This window comes from Capsicum annuum, chromosome 4 (genome assembly GCF_002878395.1).
Source record: "Capsicum annuum cultivar UCD-10X-F1 chromosome 4, UCD10Xv1.1, whole genome shotgun sequence".
Classification (NCBI taxonomy): domain Eukaryota; kingdom Viridiplantae; phylum Streptophyta; class Magnoliopsida; order Solanales; family Solanaceae; genus Capsicum; species Capsicum annuum.
The window spans coordinates 77,265,722-77,272,382 of record NC_061114.1 but is presented as its reverse complement, the minus strand read 5'-3'; positions in this window follow the sequence as shown (position 1 = coordinate 77,272,382).

The window sequence follows — 6,661 nt, the reverse complement described above, 5'->3', positions numbered from 1 at the left end:
GAAGCCTCATCACAAAGTGATGAAAATATAGATATGTTAAAGACACGCGCTTTAGCACAGTATTATATGGACCTATTCTATGATTAATCCTAATTGAGGTTATTAAAAACCAGAATAATTAATCCCTTAGATAGAGACTCAAAGAGTCGAAATTATCAAAAGGGTAAGAATAGAGACTCAAAGAGTCAGAATTATTCTTGATTAAACATACAATGGGACCAATGGAACCCAGTGCGTCTTCCACCTTTGAGTGGCCGACACAGTTGGCAAAAAAGGACAAATTGCTTTGATGAAAGTAACTTTAATCAAAGCATTATAGCTCAGGGTCCTTATCAAGGGACCCATCCTATCAGAAAAAAAGATAAGGAAATCCAAGACCTCCAATAAGATAGAGGCACGAAGATTTCTATTATCTTCTCTTTATCTTTTTAAAGTCTATTTAAAGGCTTAGAGTTATTCTTAGCAAGGCATCAGAAAAATTCTTACTCTAAAATTTCTCTTATAAACAGGATCGTAAGTGTGGAAAATAAAAGTACTTGTAAAGTAAATAGTAATATTACTCTCAAAGAGTACTGACTGATTTATATTGATAAAAAGGGCAGAAGCTCTATAGTGATTACATAGGACAATTGAGATTACAACGATGATAGACTACAAGATTGTAAAACTAAGAGAAATTTAGAGTAAGAAATTTTATGATGCTTGCTAAGAATATCTCTAAGCCTTTAAATAGACTTGAAAAGATAAAAGAGAAGATAATGGAAATCTTCGTGCTTCCATCTTATTGTGGGTCTTGGATTTTCTTATCCTTGTGTCTGATAGGATGGATCCCTTAATGAAGACCAGTGAGTTGTAATGCTTTTATTAAAGCTACTTTTATCCAGGCAATTTCTCCTTTTCTGACAAAGGTGGCGGCCACTCAAAGGTGGAAGATGCTATGGGTTCCATTGGCCACATTATATCTGTTTAATCAAGAAAAATTTTAACTCTTTGAGTCTCTATTCTTACCCTTTTGATAATTCCGACTCTTTGAGTCTCTATCTAAGGGACTAATTATTCTAGTTTTTAATAACCCCAATTAGGATTAATCATAGGATGGGTCCATATAAGACTGTTCTAAAGCGCGTCGCTTTAACATATCTCCATTGTCATCACTTTGTGATGAGGTTTCATCCTGTAATTTCATGATGACGGCTTCGTCAGGATTATCATCAATTTTTGAAAGGGCCTTTTGAAGTTTTTTCTTTAAATCAATCTTTGATGGTGATAGTGATCTTCTGGTTAAAGTAACCTAAGGGGATTTTGGGGAATCCTTTGGTGCAGTTGTCCATCCTCGGATGAATATTCACTTGGACAAATATTTTATCTTGTCAAATTTATGAACTGCAATGGTCCAACTGATCATATAGGATATTCTTTTCTTGATTAAATATTTACACAATTTTATGTGTTCAGGTAAATAAGAAATACCTTGGTCAATTTGATATTGATAGAACTTTCCTAAAAATGATTTTGGTAAAACATTTTGATTACCTCCAAAACAATTCCACCATTCGTAGAACCATCTTGGGATAATAGATTTTGCAAGCTCTAGGCTATACTTTATGAACCAAGTGTGAGTATTGGGTCGTAAGTACAAAAAATTAAACCATGCATTTTTATAGTCATGCCAATTATAAGTTTGAGGTCTATATTTTGTTGAAACTATTATTGGAGTATGCAAATGGTCTACCTGCCATTCAAAAGAGGCTAAAATCTTTTTAATAGTAAACTTTGAATAAGCAATACTATTAGGGTTTATTTCATTACTTAATTTATGCTCTATTTCTATAGATCCAGTGTCAACTAGGATAAACTCATAGTATTTTCTAGTTTTAAGTGGATTGTCAGTATCCACACAGTTTCGGTTACTCTAAAGGGGTTGCACCAAATATTTGACTTCATATTTTTCATACTCCTTATCCAAAGCTAGTATTGGAGCTACCTGCAAGGAAGATTGTTAAAAGTTTCTTTAACCTTTTGAGTAGGGATGGCTGAAGGTGCTACTGCTTCGACATAGCTCTCAAGAGCTTTCAAAGTATAACTTTCTTTAATTTAGACGATGAAAAATCTAGGTTTTCCAAAAAAATAAAGCGAACATGGTTTGGATTCTTTAACAAAGGGTTTTTTCATTGAAGTTGAACAAGAAGAGCTAGGTAAAGCTGGAAATGAATTTATAGCTAAGGCAGGATTTATTGGCGGTAATTGTCCTAGAACTGAAAATTTATAGTGGTCATTCTAGGATGGCCGAATGTTGAAAGGGCTGGCGGATGGGCTTTTTCTCTTTGTCTCTTTTCCTTTGATAAGGTTCTTGTTTGTCCATAATCCAGTTGTTCTTATTTTTTCCTTACAAAAATTCACAAGTTAGAAAATCTGGAAGAGAGTTATTTTCTCCATTCAAAAATTCAATTTGAAAATCAAAGCTAGATAATAGGGATTGCCATCTAGCAAATATTTGCTTAGAGACTAAATTTTTAACATCCCTTTGCAATATGTCTTTAGTAGATTTACAATCTACTTTAAGAAATAATTCTTTATTGACCAAATCATCTTTAAACTTGGTAATGCATAAAACTATAGAAAGGATTTCTTTCTTCACCGTACTATAGTTTTTATGAGCAGAGTTCCAAACTCTGAAAGTGTAATGAATAAGTTTTTCCACATAATTTGGGAATTCTCTTCACTTAAGGATCCTCCGTAACCAATGTCAGAAGCATCAGTTTCTACAGTCAGAAAAAATCTTGCATTGGGAATTTTAAGACAAGGCAATTGTTTAGCCATTTATTTAACCTTTACCATGGCCTTAGTATGTTCTTCCTTCCAAGGAAGAGGATTCTTTTTAAACTTGTTAAAGAGTGGTTTACAAACCTTCCTTCCTTTAAGGAGAAAGTCAGCAATATAATTAAGGCTTCCTAAAAACCTTTGGAGTTGGGTTTTGTTAGTGACGACTTTAGGGAATTTGTCTGCAAACTCAATGGCTCTACAAATTGGTTTAGAAGAACCCTGATACAAATCATGCCTAAGGAATCTAATTTTATTTTGAAAGAGTTTTATTTTCTAAGCACTAATGACAAGGCCATTGTTCTTAATGATTTTGAAGAAAGTATTGAGATGCTTAAAATGAGAATCAATGTCCTAGGAGAAGATTAACACGTCATCAATATAAACAGTTGATATATGACTAATATGGTTAAAAATGTTGTTCATAATATTTTGAAATTCTGATGGAGCATTTTTTAATCCAAAAGTCATAAAATTCCATTCAAATTGTCCAAATAGGACATTAAAGACAGTATTACACTTACCATTTTCATCAATCTGAATTTGCCAAAATCCCGATTTTATATCAAATTTGTTATAGTCATTACCTTTAAAGGTTTATTTCAAAAGATCCCGTTTATTAGGAATAGGATAATGAATCCATTTTAAAACATTGTTTAAAGGTTTATAATTAATAACAAGTCTGGGAGAACTCTGTTCTTTCTTCGCTACATCGTTGACATAAAAATCCGAATAGCTCCAAGAGGATTTTGAAGGGCGGATAATTTTATTTTTCAAAAGAGTGTCAATTTCCTTTTTACAAATTTCCATTAATTCATGGTTCATTTGAATTGGCCGTGCTTTAGTAGAAAAGGCCTTTTCATTAAACCCGTCAATGTAAGGTAAATCAACAACGTGTAATTTTTGTTTCCAAAAGGCATTTGGAAAATCTGAGCAAATTTCTTTTTTTGAAAGTCTGTTGAAGATTGGCAATTTTAGATACTATCTCCGGGGTTTTTAAAATTTATTCAATTTTTGCAATTTTAATATCAGCTTTGAGGAAACCAACTTGGTTTTGTAAAAGATTAGTTTAAAAGCAGTATATTTATGTAAAAATTGACTTTCTTGGAAAGTCATAGTTTTCATTAGAGGAAAAGCAAGTTCTAACCATAAAATGGTACTGCGTATGTGAGTAAAATCTATAATATATGCTTTTAACTGAGTTTCAAAAGGTATTCCAAGAATAATTTCTTCCTTAATATCTTTTGTAATAACAAAATCATTAACAAGGAAAATTCCATAGTTACAGATGTGGGCTTTAGGTAATTTGTAACAAATACCAATTCTTTCTCCTATAGCACCATAGAGTTTCACAGCACCCTTCTGAAGGTACTTAGTATGGATAAGACCTTCTATAATACAATTTCTATTCGCACCACTATCTAATAAAGGAACTTTGTGAATGATTAGATCATTATTAATAACTAGACAATTGCAATTACACTCAGCTTAGTTATCTTCAGATTCTGAATTATTGGTGATGTTGATAAATTCCTTGTCGCTGCACTCTTCTCATCGTTTGAAGAAGTTTTTGATTCAGATTTCTCTTCTTCGAGGATAGAACATAAATTTTGTTTGATTTTTTCATCAATCTTAGAAGATTGATTTTCTTCTTCTTCTTCTTATTGTTTTTAGGGAACTGGTTAGATCTATGACCTTTCTTACCGCATGTCAAAAATTGTTCAGAGGATGAGTCCTTGGATAAATATTTCTTTCTTTTAAATCTTATTTTAAACATCCTTTTCTTTTGCTGACTCTGTTTTCTAGAGGAAGGAGATTTGGACAAGGTTTTCTCTTCCTTTATTTTGGAAGAAGGAGGGCTAAGTTTTAGGAAACCAAAATCTTAGTAAAAGCTTCTAAGTTCTGAAGAGGATAATTTCTGCTCTTTATTGAGCTGCTCTTTTAATTTCAAGTCAGTGCAACTATATTAATAACACCTATGAGATCTCCGTAGGTTAGATAGTTGTAGGGGATTTTCCCTTCACATCTGTCTCTTATTTTTGTTCGTACCTTTTCAGCGAACAAAGGGGGTAGACCGCTAATAAATCTTTCTTTCCAAAAATCATTATTGCAATCAGATCTTATCATCACATTTTGGATAAACATGTCTTTATACCATTTGAAATCTTCTAACTTTTACAGTTGAGATTAATGAGAATTTCTAAACTTCTATCTTGAAAGAGTTTAGGCTCACCATTAAAATATTTCGCTATGCATTATAATAGGGTGGCAGTGGCATCCTCAATTGTTTTGGTGGATGAAGATTCTACACCATTTTAAGTTCTTATAACTTATTTGTAGGTTACGCATTCATGATACCTATTTTATCTTCCTCAAAAAGGTAATTATCCCACCAATGTCTTAACATTCTCGTGAATCCTGCGATAAGCATGTGAGCTGATTCTTTATCACCGCTTTTTCTGAGCTTATAGGCCATAACAGCAATCCCCATTTCATGGAGTTTATTGTATATCTGATGTTCAGTAAGGCCATCAATATTCCATTCAGTTGTGCTTCCTCCATCATGGGAATATGATAAAAGGAAAACATTTTCTTCAAATTGCCTATCAGGGAAAGAAGGCCTGGCATAATAATTCATTTTCTTATGATATTGGTCTTAAGGTTTTTGGCCTATATATTGAACCTGTTCCTTGGATTCATTGATCATACCTATCTTACTACTGGTAGGTTTAACACTAGAAGATTCAGGTTTGTCAATAGGCTTACTACCAGAAGAGTTAGGTTTTTCAATAAGCTTAAGATTTATGAGCTGGTCATTGATCTTTTCTAAAAGATTCGGATCATTACCAAATTGGCTAGCCATCTTGGGGAACTTATCCCTAGAGAATTCAGGGATTTTAAAGATGGGATTAGCCTCAATATGGGGGTTGTATTTTGAAGTACTAGGATTTTCTCCTATCGAGGTAGGACTTTTAGAATTTTCAACTTGTTCAGAAATTTAAAATCTTTCCGATATCTATCAATATCCTTAGCAATTAATAACTTGATAGTTTCACGAGAATTATTGATAGCAATAGTAGGTTCATAGGTCTAAATATTATAATTTTTGATTATTCTGAAATTACCTATTTGGTAAATCTTTTTAAAAGGTTCTTTAGGGATAGACCAATTTTGCAAATCATATTCTACCTTAGAAATAATCTGAGTAGAAATAGAAGACATATTAGTACTATTAACAACATTATGATGGTTATTCATCATGAACAGAAGGTGTCTTAGGCTAAGTACAGATTATGTTTACCATATTAACTAAGTGATATTCAACTATTAGGAATGTCAGTATTAGACTATACTTAAATATCTTTATCTTTGAGGTAATAGTAAAAGTATTCTTGGATTTTACTCGAAATTCTGTCAAGTCATCTTGGAGGTAGGAACACCTTTAGGTATAGCCTATCACTTTGGCAACCACCTTTCTGGCTATGCTAACACCTAAAGCTGGGAATTAATTGGCATTCTCATACGCTGAAAAGGTATGAACAAAAATCAGAGATAGATTTAAAGGGAAAATACCCTACAACCATCTGAAGAGGGAACTTCAGGTCACAAAAACACATCCCTTGAGGATATTGATGATAAAGAAGAAGAAAGAGAACCAGGTATTGATGTAATTTATCATATTAAACCTCCTAGTAATTATGATCCTATTTATGGTATCAAAGCCATGTTTTTTATCGCTAGTATGAGTAGCTAATTCTCTATGTCTAGGCTAAGAATGAATTTATGAATATCTATTAATTATTGATATTCAACTATTGAGGATATCTTTGTTAAACTATTC